The 18360-nt window shown below is 47.9% G+C and overlaps 1 pseudogene; it reads right to left on the bottom strand.

The window, feature by feature from the left end:
• Positions 1 to 328: 328 nt before the first annotated feature.
• The window catches only part of LOC103645083 (plant cysteine oxidase 2-like), a 121780-nt pseudogene continuing 103748 nt past the window's right edge, over positions 329 to 18360 (bottom strand).

Here is an 18360-nt window from a genome sequence, read left to right on the forward strand (position 1 = left end):
ATGGCGCACCAAGCACAACCTAGCTATGACCAGAATAGCCCAAACGACAAAAATAAAATATGTGGATATTATATGTATGACTTATCTGTATCATTCATCAGGACAAAGCATCGTCTAGTAGAAACACGAATAACAAGAAAGGGCATCTAGAGAACAACGATGCAAGCAAAGCAAGCAGGCAAGCACATTGTACTCGGGACTTTGTTAACTACGGACTATGGCTTGCGGTTTCTATACACAATGTCGAACGACGGTGGCGGAATGGCTCGGCCGTCATCAGTTAGACACAGCACAACCAGAGGAGGCAGACGGCTGGCCACTGGCGATGTCAATCGTCGGAGATCGGCGGGCCGTCGTAGTGGACACGCTGCACATCTTGAGCTCTCTCGACATGTCGATTGAAAAGTTTCTTCTGAACTGCGCATCTATCCTCGTGGGATAGTAGCCTCTATTTATATCAGAGTTACAGGAATGGATTGGGATCAATTGATCCGGTTTACATGGATCAAGCGTGGACTGAGCTGCTAGACGCACGGAGCCAGTCAACAGCTACCAGTAAACTAGCGAACCTCTAACAGAATACATACACATACTCTTAACAGTCCCCCTCAATCACAACAGAGGGTGCCTATGTTGAGGTTGTCACAGTTCTTGATGAATGGTGCTCTTGACAGTGGCTTCGTCAGAACATCTGCAAGTTGATCTTTGGATGATATTATTCGGACTTCCATGGCTTTGCGTGCCACTTGCTCTCGGACAAAGTGGAAATCCACTTCCATGTGCTTGGTTCTTCCGTGAAACACTGGATTACTGGTTAAGTAAGTTGCCCCAATGTTATCGCACCATAACCTTGGAGCCTTGTGCAGAAACACTCCCAATTCTTTCATCAATGACTGTATCCAGATTAGTTCAGCAGTAACATTGGCAATGGCTTTGTACTCCGCTTCAGTGCTTGAGCGTGAGACAGTCACCTGCTTCCTTGAGCTCCAGGACACTAGATTGCCTCCGAGGAATACTGCAAAGCCACTAGTTGATCGTCGATCATCGGGGCAGCCGACCCAATCAGCATCCGAGAAGCCTGAAATCATTGTTGATGTTGATCTCTGAATCTGAAGGCCATGGTCCAGTGTCCCCTTGATATACCGTAGAATTCGGTTCACTGCTGACCAATGTGCATCAGTTGGATTCTGAATGAACTGACATACTTTGTTCACTGCAAATGACAGATCAGGTCTTGTCAAGGTTAGGTATTGCAATCCCCCAACCACACTTCTATATCTGAATTGTTCTTCTTCATTGAGTATTGTTCCCTGATGCTTGGACAATTTTTCAGTGGCTGACATTGGAGTTGAGATAGGCTTGCAATTGTCCATCTTTGCCCTTTTCAGTAAATCAAGAGCATACCTCCTTTGAGACAATAAGATTCCAGTCTTCATGTTCTTGACTTCAATACCTAGAAAATACTCAAGATTGCCTAAATCTTTAACTGCAAACTCATTTGTCAACTTTTGGATCAGTTTCTCAGTAGCAGAGTCCGATGAGCTGACAATTATGATGTCATCCACATATATTAGCATGTACATTGTAATATCAGCTTGCCTGAACACAAATAGGGAGGTGTCTGCAATAGATGGACTGAACCCAAGCTCAATTAGTTTCCCTGTCAGCCTAGAGTGCCAGGCTCTTGGGGCCTGCTTTAGACCATAGAGGGCTTTCTGCAGCTTGCAAATATAATTATCTGGCTTAGTTGAGTCAGTGTACCCAGGTGGTTGCCTCATGTAGACTTCCTCCTGGAGTACTCCATGTAAGAAGGCATTTTGAATGTCAATTTGCCTCATATTCCAACCTTGACTCACTGCTAGAGATAGGACAATTCGAATGGTGGCTGGTTTGATTACTGGGCAAAATGTATCAAGGTAATCAATGCCATACCTTTGTTTAAACCCTTTAGCCACCAACCTGGCCTTAAGCCTTTCAACTGCACCATCAGGCTTCTTCTTCACTTTAAATACCCATTTGCTATCAATGATATTGATTCCCTTCCTGGGTGGAACAAGTGTCCAGGTTTGATTCTTTAACAATGCTGAATATTCAGTGTCCATTGCCTCCTTCCATCCTGGATCTGATAGAGCTTGTTCAAGATCATGTGGTTCTGTTACCTCAGGACCAGATTTGACTTGAGCAACAAAACCTCTTGCCTTGTGAGAATACTTGATAGTGCCATCCTTGAACTCCTTGGGCTGCACAATATTATTCTTGAGTCGAGTCTGCATTTGATGCAGTTGCACAATATTATTCTTGAGTCGAGTCTGGACATCAGGCACAACAACAGGTTCAGAGGCAGCTGGTTCAGGAGATGCAGCTGGTTCAGGTTCAGGTTCAGCTGCAGGTTCAGAAAAGTGTTGTTGTTCTTGATTTTGTGCTGCTGCTAGTTCTGCCCCTCCATTTTCTGTACCTGCAGGAGGCATATTATGACAAAGACCATCCTCATTAGCATTTGGATTAGACTGTCGATCACCCATGAAGGCATCATTTATAACTGGTTCATCTACTGGTGGGTTGTCAAGGAGAAAGAGAGCATCTTCAGTATATGCAGTGGGTTTAACTAGAATAGGCAGAATAGTAGGATGATTAGAGGATTTAGGATCTTGTACTTTTTCTAGAGTTTTCTCAGCAAAAGGGAAAACATGCTCATCAAAAATTACATCTCTGGAAATGTACACCCTGCCAGTAGTGTGGTCAAAACATTTGTAACCTTTGTGAGAAGAACTATACCCAAGAAAGGTGCACTGTTTTGATCTAAAACTGAGTTTGTTTTGATTATATGGACGCAAATTTGGCCAACAAGCACACCCAAACACACGAAGTTTAGAGTAATCTGGATTTGTTCCAAACAGTTTGTGTAGAGGTGTGTCATGATTAATTGTTTTACTTGGCATCTTATTTATCAAGAAACTAGCTGTGCTAAAAGCTTCATCCCAAAATCTCAAGGGAAGTTGAGCTTGTGCAAGCAGAGTGAGACCTGTTTCTACTATGTGCCTGTGCTTTCTTTCTACTAAACCATTTTGTTGATGTGTGTGTGGGCATGTCACTCTGTGATTAATGCCAGTGGACTGAAAATATTTGTGTAAGCGTTGGTACTCCCCTCCCCAATCAGATTGAACAGCCTTAATTTTAGTGTTTAGCATGAGCTCAACATGTTTTTGAAACTGAAGGAAAACCTGTTCAACATCAGATTTGTTTTTCACAAAGTATATCCACACATATCTACTGAAATCATCAACAAAAGAGACATAATACTTTGATTTATTTATTGATGAAATTGCAGGACCCCATACATCGGTCTGTACAAGTTCCAGAGGTGCAGTAGACATATGCAGAGCATGAGGAAAAGGTAGCTGATGAGATTTTCCTAGTTGACAAGCATGGCAAATCAAGGAAGGAGAAATCTCTGAATTTACAGCTATGTTATTATCTTGTAAAACTCTAATGATGATTGGAGAGGCTGGATGTCCAAGTCTTCTATGCCACAGATCTGATGAACTCTTCTCTGTCAGCAGTGCTAAGCTCTTATTTGGGAATATGTAGAGACCATTCCTACATTTGCCTCTGAGAAGAAGTTGCTTCGTGGTTTGATCCTTAACAAAGAAATGATTAGGATGGAGTTCAACAAAGGCATTGTTATCAGCAGCTAACTTTCTAATGGAAATCAAGTGTTTGTTTATCTTGGGTACATATAAGATATGGTTGAGGTACAGTGGCCTAGCTGAACCAGAAATAGATGAATGACCAACATGGGTTATAGACAAACCTGCTCCATTTGCAACTTGGACTTGATCTCCACCATTGTAGCGCTCCTTGAAGGTCAGTCTTTCAAGATCATTGGTTATATGGTCTGTGGCACCACTATCCATATACCAATTTGGATCAACGTTGTATCCATGAGTTGCTGCTGCTGCCTGTTTCACAGTTGCTTCAGGCTGAAAGCTTTGATCAAACCTGTGCCAGCACTGAAGTGCATCATGGCTTCCTTTTCCACATATCTGGCACGCAGGACCATTGAAGTTGTTGTTCTGTGACCTTCCAGGTACAGGTGAGCGACCACCTCGCCCCCTTTGCCAGCTGCCGCCCTTTGGTGAACGGCCACGACCACGATTATTCCTGCCAAAACTCTGTCCAGTACCACCACGACCCCCAAATTTGTTTGCAGAATTAATAGAGGATACCTGACCATGGCCACCGTACTGCTCTTGCCGAATTTCAAAGCTGAGCAGATGCGCGTAGACGTTGCTGATGGTGTATGTGTCGGATCGAGTGGTGATGCTGGTGACGAGTGAATCATACTCTGCTGGGAGGCCACGCAGCAAGTATGAGATGAACTCCTCATCTGCCAGTCTCTTGCCGATGGCCGCCAGTGTGTCAGCTAACTGCTTGACCTTCCTGAAGTAGTCGGCGGCACTGAGATCATTCTTCTGGATCGTCGCGAGTTGCATCCGTATCTGCATGATACGTGCTCGCGATGTTGATGCATACATCTTCTCCAGCGTGCTCCATGCCTCTCGAGCGGTGGTGGCGTCGATGACATCCGACAGGATCTCTTCAGAGAGGGAGGAGTTGATCGCGCTGAGAACGAGCTGGTCCTGATGGTACCAGCTTGTGTACTCCGGGTTGATGACGATGGCGCGTCCACTTGTCGCCTCTGATGGTTCGGCGATGATGGTTTGTCGTGGTGGCACCACGGATCCGTCGATGTAGCCTGCAAGACCTTGACTACGAAGGTACGGCAAGACTTGGGCAGACCAGAGAAGATAATTCTCCTGGTTCAGTTTCACACTCACGACATGGCTGAACGCCGGTGTGGGCATGGTGCTAAAACCGGCGGCTAGGCTAGTGGTTGTGGAGAAAGTGGACATGGCGATTTCTTTGGATCGTAGGCTCTGGTACCATGAAAAGTTTCTTCTGAACTGCGCATCTATCCTCGTGGGATAGTAGCCTCTATTTATATCAGAGTTACAGGAATGGATTGGGATCAATTGATCCGGTTTACATGGATCAAGCGTGGACTGAGCTGCTAGACGCACGGAGCCAGTCAACAGCTACCAGTAAACTAGCGAACCTCTAACAGAATACATACACATACTCTTAACATCGATCTCCGCCAGCCACGCTAGACGGCCTTGGCCCCACTCCACGTCCACGCCGTCGAGGTCACCGCCTGCGCCCGCCACTGCAAAAGCATAGACATGGACCGGTCTCCCCGTACGTGAGTCTCTAGTGCAACGGCAAGAAGAACTCATGTACTGCTGGTAATTACATGAAAACGAAGGAATGGCAATTGGCATCCACTAAGCAATTGAAGCAATTGAACGCAAAAATCATTTACAGAGGTGGAAGATGTGCGTGGGTGGTTACTTACTCGAATGGTGTGTGTATGGTATGTCCGCGTAGTACGTGCAGTCCCTGTCCTCCTCTATGGAGGAAGGGGCTCGAGGACGTCGAGGATCGTGCAGTTCGCCATGACGGTGAACTGGTGCATGTTCCCTCCTACCGTCGGGTATAGCACGGAGGTGTCGCACGTACGGCGCTGTGAAGACGTCGTCCACCACCAGTTCTACCAGCCTCACTGCGCAGGAACAGAACAAGATCTTAGACATCACTACATCAGAACATGTGTATGTATCTATCTGCTCTACAGAGGGTTAACAAGAGAAACAGACGATCACGCCGGCGACAGTGCTAAGGAGCAGAACCATACGACACTGTCAACGCCGGGAGAAAGACGGCGGCTGAGGTAGAGAAGGAGTTGAGGGAGGAAGAATGAATACGAAGATAGAACGTAGTGATAGGTATTATGTTCTTTCTTGAGTTCCACTTCTCCACAACAGAGGAATAAGTACTCGTTATTACATGGGCTGACAAATCATTAGTTCACCCATTCCGGGCCCACCAAACGAGAGTTGGGCATAGTCTTCCTTCTGGGCCGTCCACCCGCAACGGAGTCTGCTTGATCAGCTCCCGCGTACGAAACGTGATATGCTCCGTCGTCTTCTGCTTCCTCCGTGGCTGTAGCTTCTTGTGCCTCCGGTACATTACTGACAGACATGGTCCACATGGATTCACCATCGGAGGATGAAGAACTAGTAGTGCTCGCAGAAGGATCAGGACCAGCGCGGAGCCAGTCGTACGACTTGATGTGCATCGACCCGAGGAGCAGCTTGCCGAACACCGTCATTCCAGGGTGGTTGTGGAGAGGGATCACCACGTTTCATGGCAAGAATAGTGTCACAATCTGCCAAACGTACGGGAAGGTTTGATAAAAACACGAGCTTTTCAGTACTGCACACCATCAAACAAAATTAAGCACAGTCAGGTGTCAGCCTACCGAGAAACTCGGGCATTTGTATATCGCCGTGTGCGTTATCGTCGGGACGACCTGAGCAGTGGCGGTGTCTCGAGCCCTAAAGAATCTCAGGTCTGGGCTTAGGCCCACATCCTCTGGCCGCATTCCCTCTGCACTTGATAGGAGCAGGAGTTCAGATTTCAGCAAACCCATGCACGAAACGTGTGCATACATGCTGTTCTTCAGAGCGGAACCTCGAGAATGAAATCGTCCATGTCTTTTGTGTTGTATTCGATTGTGATTTGTTTCTTCCTCACCCTCACTCTAAAGTTCTCTTGCTTGCGCTTGATTCTAACTCATTTGTGTTGCTCCTGAAGTAATTTCACAATCATATTTAGCAACTCTAACAAGAACTTCTCTCCCTCGCTTCGATTAAGTTGTTTTCTTGTTCTAACGCCTAACCAGGGTTTGAGTTTTTGTATATAGTGATAAATTTTATGTTTCGCCTATTCACCTCTCCTCTAGGCGACTTTCAATTCTCCAATTCCAATTCCCTCATCTCTTCATGCATCCTTTTGTGTTATTTGTCACTTAGAACCTCAAACATTTAATCTGATCAATTCTGCCACATCTTTGAGTTCCAATATACTATAATGGTCATCAAGAACCTTTCCAAACTCAGGACTGGCCCAAACACTAAAATCAAAGTGAGCACAACTTTTAAGTCCTTCCATGTTCTAACTTTGATACTTTCAGCTTGATCTTGTGACCATGTCCTTTTCTTGAGCTAGTACCTCTTGAGACTTATGACTTGAACCATCCAAATGTATATAAATTACTCTGATGAATTCAAGTCACGTCTTCTTATGTTGTCGTCTTCAATATCACACAACTCTTCACATGTTGATCACCTTTGACTCTTGCAAGCAGTTTCTTCTTCACTTTAGCTTTTGATACCTCAATCTTCTTGACCTTCTCCTTTACTTAGTTCCTCGAAGTTATTCCTTACCTTAGTCCTTGGTCTACCAAACTGACTCCAAGTCAAGTTCAATGACTAGCAACTTAATCAATGTCCATTCTGCTTAACCTTATTCAACTTAGGATTACTCTCCTTAGCATGACCTCTCTTGGACTTGATTGGTTCTTCGACTCAATGTAATTACTTGCTTCTTCACCTTAGCTTTGGTACATAAATCCTCTTTACCATCTCCTTTGCTTAGTTCTTCGAAGCCATATTTCCATGCTATCTTCACATTATCAAGCCTTCCTTAAGTCATACCATCTTGAGTGTACATTGAATATCCTTCTTGTGATATACATTCAATCCGTTGTCTTGATCCTTGTACGATATCCACTTTCATACCTAAGTTCCTATTCAACACTCAACAGGCTTGATTAGTCATTTAATTTTGTTTTCATTCAAACACCAAATCCCACAAAGGGCTAGATGCACTTTCAGAAGGATTGTGGATAGGATTTTTTTCTCAAGAAAAGAATAGGAACAGACCAACCAATGAAAAAATGATTTTTAAGTTAGATAATTTGAATAAGAAAATATCAGGTTAACGTATGCCAACACTTCTATAACTATTTTCAATATTATTTTTAGCTTGGAAAGTTAGTAATTTCTCTCTCACTATATTTGCCAACTTCCGAGGGAAGACGTACCTTCGATGCTAGCAAAGCGCCCTCTAAGACTCTGTCAGCAGAAGATAGAGCTACAGTGAGCCTGGGTGGGACCAACCTAGCATTCTCGGGATCCTCTACTGTAGAGGCCAAGCCTCCAACCAGCCATGTCCTAACGCCCTACAAAATCCTCTAACATTTCTCATGATTCCTCTAGGATGAGACGGTCCCGACGCCACGTGCTCCCCTCACCAAGACAAGATGTGGTGCTAGATAAATAAAATATAGCGCATGTCCATCGCTATGGTGTATCCATGAATACTAAATGGTGTGCGTTGGTACCATAGTCCATATAGCCATGTCTAGAGTTCTAGGCCTACCACAAGCACTATAAAGAACATGTAGCTATACTGCCTACTACTACACCGTACTCAACAACGTGGACACTCATAGCGATCATTGTAGCACAACATGCTTACTACAATGACAAGAGTATGAGTCGACATGCATCACATACGAATCAACAAATATGACATGATAGGGTTGATGAATGTGAGGTTACGGTTGTGGTGGTGACAGGCTGACAGCGATGGGGGTAGCCTAGTCGAGGCTAGGTTGAATGATGAGTGGATTGTTTGGTGGTAGCTTTGATATGGTAACTCATCCATTGCAACTTCTCAAGCATCTATTTTGTTGTTTTTCTTCGTAGCCATTAGCAATGATGCATAATAGGCTACTACGACAAACATCATTTACAAAACAAACATGTGTTACAAACATTACAATAAAGTCATACGAGAGAATTGAACAAGTTTTTTGGAATTTTGTTGAAAAATTATAAAGGTTTACCTGATTGAAGGACTCTATGAATAAATGGGTTGTCTCTGAGAACAAATTTTGTAATTATCGATCAATTGTTAGCATTTTCAACTAACATTAGCACCACAAAATCGAGGTTGGTAATCCTTGCATTTGCTACATATCTAGCTAATAAGCCCAGTGCCTCTATGTCGTCCGCCCCGACCTGCACCAACGCCTTGTACCTTAGAAGCCCAGGTGCCTCCTCCATGCCGCTCATCTCGTATCAGTAAATGTTGCCCTGTGGCCGTGCAACTGTCCAACGAGCACATGTCGTTGTCGCTACACACGCCCTGACGTTGTGGCACACGCGTCACTCGCCCCTGCGCCCTCGCCCCTGGCCCAGCCTTTATCTTTGACAGCTAGGCCTAGTCGCTGAAAATAACTCTTATATTTTCAACGATCAAGGCTAGCCACCGAAAATAAAGGCTATCAGGATTATTTTTAGCGATGGCCACCGAAAATAATCCTTATTTTTAGCGGTGGCCATGAAAAATAATCAATTTTTTGGCAAGAAACTTCCAATTAGTAGTGCCACCAAAAATAAGTTAATTTTTGTAGAAAATGCTTATTTTTAGCTGGCTCTAGCCACCAAAATTAAATGTTTTTCTGTAGTATCATGTTTGCATTGTCGACTTGTCATGCATAAAGACTACTGCTACCAAAGAACTATTAAATCGTGATGATTAGTCAACTGATTCGGTTGACACTAAGAGTTAGAGGATAGATTAGAGTCCACCAAAAACATGGGTCGATCGAATAGACTTCAAAATTAAAACAAAAAAGTCACAATATGCATATCTTCTTAATAAAATAAGTAATTAATAATTATATAAAACAATTAAATCTTAGACTAATAGCCCAACAAATATTAAACTGTAACTATCTAACTTTCCAAAAAACCTATAACTAAGATCCCCACCACATTTTCTCGTTCTTGTATATGTGAGGCAAAGTGAAGCTTTTGGTCATCTCATCGTGTTTCGCGTCCTTTGCATCTTGGGGTACATCTATGATGTGTTTAACGCTGTAACCGGAGGCCAACTCATTGGACTTCAGATGGAGATCGTGTGGCTAGCAAGGCAAGTGGTGACGTGGATGAACGGGATGCAGGCTTTGCTTCCGCGTTTAATATATAGAAAAGAAGGCTCTAACGCTGTAACTAGAGGCCGACTCATTGGACGTCAGATGAAGATCATGTGGCTCGCAAGGCAAGTGGTGACGTGGACGAACGGGAGCAGGCTTTATTACCGCGTTTAATATATAGTTTAATGTTTGTTGAAGTGATGACTTCGATCTAATCTAGAAATATGTAGTGAATTGTGCTAACATAGTCGAGATTTATTGACGGTGAATCCCATCATCGCAGGCTATGTGGGATTGCGGTTAAGATATTATGGGCTCTATGTGGGATTGGATATTAAGGTAGTTGGGACTATATGTGGATGTGATCTTTTATAACGGATGCCATAGGTCTATCGTGTCTATATATGTGGATGTTTTGGTTTCCTTCAATATCTCAGAGTCATTGTCTCTTGTGTCAAAATTTCTTCATAAGAGAAGCATAAGAAGTAATGCATTGTAGCATTTTGGATGGCATACTTGGCATATTGGTAGCAGTATATATAATCGCTTTCTAGTGTTGATCTTGTTTATAAGTGTACAAACCATTGGTGCATGTCATCCAAAACTGATGATGTAGCACTCATTTGTCATGAATGCTCTCTAGAATCATGAACCAACTTTGTGACAATGCCAAATTCAACTTTGTATGGAAACTTAGTTTGTACCTGATACGTCTGTCTACCGAGAAATTTGGGCATTTGTATATTGTCGTTGAGATTTCATAAACATTGTTCTGTACTAGACTTTAGATTCAATAAGCAGAGCCGCTAATGACTACGTATCCTATCTAGTAAAATTGAACAAAGCATGCTGCATGTGGAGGCCTTGCTGGTTCATCACAACCGTGAATGCCAATTGATTGGAAAATACTTGTTTGTGCATTGTTCTAGTTTTTTAGTCGGGTCATGGACGCGCCATGACGCAAAGCTCACGAAGCTTACTTGATATATATATATATATATATATATATATATATATATATATATATATAGAGAGAGAGAGAGAGAGAGAGCTAGCCTCACTGAGCACTAGTAGCTGCCCGCGCACCTGCGCGCTGTCGCCATGGTGCTAGATTCACAGTTTATCATTTGTATTAGGATATTTATAAGTATAAAAGTTTATTTTTTGAATAAATTTTAGTCTCTATATTCAAAGTTCATGTTCTCTGGAGTCTGGACAACATACAATGTCTTGATTATAGAATAGTGTTTGATCAGAGGAAATATCGAATTGGAAAATGTATTATACAATTGGTGGTTTGTAGAAAGAGATCCCAACAAAAATGAGTGCATTGAAAAAACACACAAAGAACCAAACTGCATAAGCAATGTTATGGAACCAATTACAATTTTACGACTATCCTTTCGAGTAGAGATTAAACTTGGTATACTTGCCCTTGCGAATTGCTTGGTATGCACATTGATTTTGAAAACATTCAAGATCTAAGCCACCACGAATATCAGGTCCGAAGGAGTGCCTAGAGATGCAGAAAATACATGTGATGTAAAGGGCGATGCGATGGCCCTGGCACGACGCAAGCAAAGGAGAAAGTCGATCGACCCAGTCGAGAACACGAGGGTGATTCTCTCTTGGTAGGCGGGTGCCATGCGAGACTAGAAGCTGGAGGTGGAGCGGGGCAAGGCTATGTTGTTTACGTCGTGGCATGGCTAGTGCAAGTGCACAACGAAGCCACATGGGCACGATGCACGGCGTGCACAGATGTGACGATGATGTGGAGCGGCGTCTGACGCGGGGTGGGGACGGGAGAATGAAGGAGCTCCTATCGGCATGCGTCGTGACATCAATGCTCGGAGGCGAAGGAACGATAGCAGGGGAGGGGCCAGAAGGAAGGGGGAGTGCATCACGAGCAAGGGTGCATTTTTTTTGGGGGACGATGGAGGTGGGGAGCTCCTATCGGCGTTCATTTAACGCGGCAAGAGGTGGGTGTGGCTAGGGAAGACAACTTTGTCTAAAAGGCTCTAACGCTGTAACCGGAGGCCAACTCATTGGACATCAGATGGAGATCGTGTGGCTGGCAAGGCAAGTGGTGACGTGGATGAACGGGATGTAGGCTTTGCTCCCGCGTTTAATATATAGAAAAGAAGGCTCTAACGCTGTAACTTGAGGCCGACTCATTGGACGTCAGATGAAGATCATGTGGCTGGCAAGGCAAGTGGTGATGTGAACGGGATGCAGGCTTTAATCCCGCGTTTAATATATAGTAATGTGGCGGAGCAGCTGAACCTCACCAAAATTGGGCATGGTGCTAGGGCCCTTCAAGGCTTGGCAGCAGGCCTATAAGTGGCACTGCACATGGCGCCCTGGCAATGCTGCTGCCTTGATCGGTGGGCCCGCCGGCACCGGGTGCACTCGGCGCCTCTCGCTCCATCGGCGCCATCACCTCCATGTCGAGCTACAACTCCAAACCCACCCACCCACCCCCCTCCATGGACCGAGCAACAGGAAGGAAAGAAGAAACACACGAGTAAAAGCCTACATTGACGATGTCATGATCAAGACAAAGAACTCTTACAACTTCATCAATAATCTACAACAAGTCTTCAACAGCCTGAGACGGCGTTTCCGCTCGAAGTTTAACTCTGGAAATTGTGTGTTCGGGGTACCAACTGAGAACTTACTTGACTTCATCGTCGGCAACAGAGAAATTGAGGTAAATACTAAGAAAATCAAGGCTACTCTCTGCATGTGCTTATGTCAACATAATCAAGATTCTCTCTAGCTTCTCGATTTTGCAGTATGCTTCACTCCCACCTGCTGCTTTTTTCCTGCCCCTCTCTCCATTGATGCTGGATGGCTGGGTCATGGTCCCCTGTTTGCACTGTCCATACCCTCCACAATTTCACTCGTGCGACATCTACCTTGGTGTAATACTCAAAATTTTCCCTAAATAAAGGACAAGATGATTTGCTATATATTGTTTTGATTCTATTATTTATTTAGCATACAAACACCATCATGTCTAATTGATCAAATCAATTATTGAATAAAAGAGAAAACATAGTATGCATCTCATACTGTATCTTCTAGTTGTGGCATTTGGTTTGGAATTTGGGATTCAAATCTCTACTACTTATTAAGACTGCAAGGGTAGCCTATCATTCCCTGTTCTACCATTCTCATTTCTTGTTCTGTCTTTTCCATTCCCTCCTACCCACACATCCCACTCCCACGCCCATTCTCATTCCCATTTCCATTCCCTGCACAGTCCACGCCTAGCTAAAATAAAAAAAACACATGGCTGCAAGGGGATTCGAACGCGCGCCCCCTCAGGCCAATGTGAGCAGTAGCTATCGCTACACCACATGTATGTTTCTGTCTACATCTATGATAGGAAAAACATCTATTACATCTCTCCCCCAGCCCGCCTACTACCCTTGCAGAATGCGGAGTAGTAGATAAGTATCACTAAGATTCTTGAATTATATTTTTAGATGGATGGAGTAGTATTTAAAGAAGAGCCTTGCATGCAATTTCTTTTGTTTGAATAATGTTTTCCACTTAATTTCCTTTTTTTGCATGCGTGGCATTTATTCTCCGTAATATTTTTCCCATAGATCTAACTTGTGAGTCATTTTCATAAACCTACGCCAAGGATTAATCCATGTTTCTTACTTGGAAAACCGGAACAAACACCACTAGCAGAAGGCGCTCGCATTGGCGTTGCTCATTAACAACGAGAAGAAGCTTGTCAACTTCTAATTCGATCTCTAGAAGCAGTCCTACGTTGCCTCATGCGCCGCTGTGGACGACAAGCTCCGGCGCAGCCGCCGCTTAGAAACGGTCCAGAGCGGCTACACCACGCTGTCCATCGTCAAACAGGGAACCTCATAGTCATCGCCAACGTCGTCGACTCCAGGGTTGTTCTAGGAACCGCATCTGATGACGGTGCCATCATGTCGTCCAGCTCATAGTCCATCTAAGCCCAACCTACCACGTAAGTCGCTACTGACCAGCCATGAATTCTTATGCACTGGGACGACGGGCGTTGCTGTCGTTGTGTGGGTGTCCTCTAACATGATGTATGCAGAGGAGTAGCGCATTCGGTGGTGCAACGGCTAGGTGTACTACCTCGCTGATGAGCCCGTGGTGCATTTCGTCTGACAGCCCCGCCAAGAGTCGTCGGGACTCTCCATGTCGCGTGCGTCCAATGACTACTATATCAAGGATTGTGACGTCATCTCGGCGCCGGAGGTGACGCGGAGGAGGATAGGCAGCAATGACCAGTTCGTCATCCTCGCCACCGTCGGGGGTAGCTTTTGTGTCGGCTTACCTTTAATTCTCTTCGCAAACACACACACATGCCTTTTTATTTAAGCAAGCGCGTATGGTGGTGCATGACTGATGACTGACGATGTACAAGGAAACTTCTTCAGGCAGGTGTGGGACGTGCTCTTCAACTACGAGACCATGCAAATCGTGGCATATATTAAAGTCTGCATGGTACTGATGGTTGCAATGTAGTGGTAAAACAACTAGTTTAAAATAATAAAATTTATGCATGGCCAGGATCACAGATGAATTATGAAGCCTTTTCTCATAATAGTATAACACACATTTTGTATATAAGTTTTCGTGGTATTATATGTTCCCGTTGCAACGCACAGGCACTCAACTAGTAGAAGGTGATTGTCGGTGTTTCGAAACCCGGGGGTCCCTAGACTGACGAGTAAATTTTCGCTGCGTGCCCCAGCCCAGATGGGTCGGCGTGAGACGGAGCGCGAAGGGGGGAAGAAGCCGAAGGGAGGCAGGCGTGAGAGGTGAAATCCCGCGGCCTTCGTGTTTGTCCCGCGCCCTGGTCGGGTGCGCTTGCAGTAGGGGGTTACAAGCGTCCACGCGGGAGGGAGCGAGCGGCCTCACGCGAGCGCCGTCCCGTCCTTCTCCGCGCGGCCAACCCTCTATAAGAGGGCCCTGGACCTTCCTTTTATAGGCGTAAGGAAAGGATCCAGGTGTACAATGGGGGGTGTAGCAGTGTGCTAACGTGTCTAGTGGAGGAGAGCTAGCGCCCTAAGTACATGCCATCGTGGCAGCCAGAGAGGTTTTGGCACCCGGTTCGTGTGGTGTCGTGGCCGTCGGAGGAGCGCTGGAGCCTAGCGGAAGGACAGCTATCGGGGCTGTCGAGTCCTTGCTGACGTCCTCTTGCTTCCGTAAGGGGGCTGAGAGCCGCCGTCGTCATAAAGGGTGCGGGGCGCCATCATTACTTGGTTGGTGGGGCGAGCCAGATGGGACGCCGGTCTTGTTCCCCGTAGCCTGAGTCAGCTTGGGGTAGGGTAATGATGGCGCCTCCTGTGACGTGGTCGGTCCGAGCCCTAGGTTGGGCGAGGTGGAGGCTCCTCCGAGGTCGAGGTCGAGTCTGTCTTCCGAGGCCGAGGTCAAGTCCGAGCCCCCTAGTCAGGCGAGGCGAAGACCGTCGGCTTAGGCCAGGGCTGAGTCCGAGCCCTGGGGTCGGGCGAAGCGGAGTTCGTCGTCTTCCGGGGCTGAGCCCGAGTCTGAGCCCTAGGGTCGGGCGAAGCGGAGTTCGTCGTCTTCCGGGGCTGGGCCCGAGTCCGAGCCCTGGGGTCGGGCGAAGCGGAGTTCGTCGTCTTCCGGGGCTGAGCCCGAGTCCGAGCCCTGGGGTCGGGCGAAGCGGAGTTCGTCGTCTTCCGGGGCTGAGCCCGAGTCCGAGCCCTGGGGTCGGGCGAAGCGGAGTTCGTCGTCTTCCAGGGCTGAGCCCGAGTCCGAGCCCTTGGGTCGGGCGAAGCGGAGTTTCCTATGGCGCCTGGGGCCAGGCTTGGATGCTGTCAGCCTCACTCTGTCGTGTGGCACAGCAGTCGGAGCGGCGCAGGCGGCGCTGTCCTCTTGTCAGGCTGGTCAGTGGAGCGGCGAAGTGACTACGGTCACTTCGGCTATGTCAATTGGAGGACGCGCGTCAGGATAAAGGTGTCAGGCCACCTTTGCATTAAATGCCCCTGCGATTTGGTCGGTTGGCGTGGCGATTTGGCCAAGGTTGCTTCTTGGTGAAGACTGGGCCTCGGGCGAGCCGAATGTGCGTTCGTTGCCGTAGGGGGTCCTCGGGCGAGACGTAAACCCTCTGGGGTCGGCTGCCCTTGCCCGAGGCTGAGCTCGGGCAAGGCGCGATCGCGTCCCTTGAATGGACGGATCCTTGACTTAATCGCACCCATCAGGCCTTTGCAGCTTTTTGCTGATGGGGGTTACCAGCTGAGATTTAGGAGCCTTGAGGGTACCCCTAATTATGGTACCCGACAGTAGCCCCCGAGCCTCGAAGGGAGTGTTAATACTCGCTTGGAGGCTTTTGTCGCACTTTTTTGAAAGGGGACTAGCCTTTCTTGGTTGCGTTTTGTTCCGGTGGGTGCGCGCGAGCGCACCCGCCGGGTGTAGCCCCCGAGGCCTCGGAGGAGTGGTTTGACTCCTTCGAGGTCTTAGTGCGTTTCGCAACACTTCGGCTGGTCTGGTTGTTCCCTCATGCGAGCTGGCCGTAGCCCGGGTGCACGGTCGGGTCCCAAGTTCTCGGGCTGGTATGTTGACGCTGTCAACGGTTTGGCCGGAGCCGGGTTTGCGAGAGCAGCCCCCGAGCCTCCGCACAGGGCGAGAGGACGGTCAAGGACAGACTCGACTTTTTTACATACGCCCTTGCGTCGCCTTTCCGCAAGGAGGAGGGGGGAAAAGCGCCATGTTGCCCTTGGAGGGCGCCGAACATGGTGTCTCCAGTGAGCTGCTGACGGGTAATCCGAGTGGACGCCCGTGCCCCATTTGTTAGGGGTCGGCTAGAGGCCCGGAGGCGCGCTCCAAAAGTACCTGCGGGTGATCTGCCGGACCCGGTCCCCTTTCAACGGGGTCCGAGGGCTCGATGCCTCCCTCTGATGGGATTCCATTACAAGATCGTTCCCGCTGGTCTCGGAAATGTCCTAGGGTACCTCGGGAGCGTAGCCCGAGCCTTGATTATGTATCGAACGTACCCAGGGTCATTCCTCGCTCTGTGTCTGAGGCGACTGTGAACCCTTCGAGGGCCAGCCTACGAACCCCTGATCAGTAGTGGGCGCGGAGCCCGAGTGGCCTGAGGCGGCCGTTGAACCCTTCCGAGGGGCCAACCTTCAAACCTCTGACCAGTAGTGGGCGCGGAGCCCAAGCGCTCTGAGGCGGCTGTTGAAACCCTCCGAGGGGCCAGCCTTTGAACCTCTGATCAGTAGGGAGGCTCGGGGCCTGTTTCCTTCGCAGAGAAGGATCCCTTTTCGGGGTATCCCTCTTTCCCGGTCCCTGTTGTAAGAGAGAGAGAAAGAGGAAAAAGGAAAGAATACGAAATTGAGATGACGTGGCGCACCTTTTTTGATGCGGTCATTATGGCGAAGGTGAAGCGTCGCTCGCTTCTCCTGCCAAAGGTGCCGCCTGTCCCGCCGCGGAGTTAATGCGACGGGGCGAGTGGTTTGCGGGGCAGCCGTTGCGCGTGCGCGAGCCGTTCGAGAAACGGTCGTTTCGCTTTGGGTTTTTGAATCCCGCGGCGGGTTCGAGCGATGCGTTGAACGGGTTTCGCCTGGGTCTTTATATACTCGGGGGAGGGTCTGGTGACGGTTCTTTGCTCTGCTTCTTGCCTCCTTCTTAGGTTTTCGCAACCTGAGGGATTAGCCAGAGAAAAGGAAACCGCCCACCCAGTCCTTTCCGCCGCCACCTCTTCTGCTCGGTGATGGCCGACCGGGTGACCATTATTCCGCCGCGCGACCCATGGCCTTTCTCCACAGTCACGGCGGATGACCTGAAGGACCTCGTTGCTGAGGGTTTACTTCGCCCTCTCTCTGAGGAGAGGCAACCGGAGTGGATTCCCCCCCCCCCCCCCGAGCGGAGCCACCTCGTCCCCCCGCCGGGGTACGTCATGAGCTTCGTCTCCTTCCACGAGCGGGGATTCGGAGTGCTGGCAAGCCGCTTCATGCGGGCGATTCTGCATAACTACGGGGTGGAGCTGCACAACCTCAGCCCCAACTCCATCTCGCAAGCCGCCATCTTCGCAGCGGTTTGCGAAGGATACTTGGGGATCGACCCCCACTGGGACCTGTGGACTCATTTCTTCTCTGCGGAGCTTTTTGCTTCACCGACGGGGGAGAGAAGGGTCCGCGTGGCAGTGCGGGCCGGCGGCTGCATCCTCCAGCTGAGGCAGGCGCGGGCGTTGCAGTATATTCCCGTCGTCCTTGCGTCCTCGAATAAAGGGTGGCAGCGCCGGTGGTTCTATCTCCGGAATGACGACGAGAGGCTCCCGTCGTTTTCTCAGCGAGTGGTCACCGTCGCCGCCGATGCTTGGCGCTATGGGACCCCGCACGACAGACAGAAGAATCTCGAGCCCCTTCTCAAGGCCCTGGAGGTGTTGCGGAAAGGAGGGCTCACCGCTGTGGGAGTGATTGCCGCCA

The sequence above is a fragment of the Zea mays genome, chromosome 1 (genome assembly GCF_902167145.1).
Source record: "Zea mays cultivar B73 chromosome 1, Zm-B73-REFERENCE-NAM-5.0, whole genome shotgun sequence".
Classification (NCBI taxonomy): domain Eukaryota; kingdom Viridiplantae; phylum Streptophyta; class Magnoliopsida; order Poales; family Poaceae; genus Zea; species Zea mays.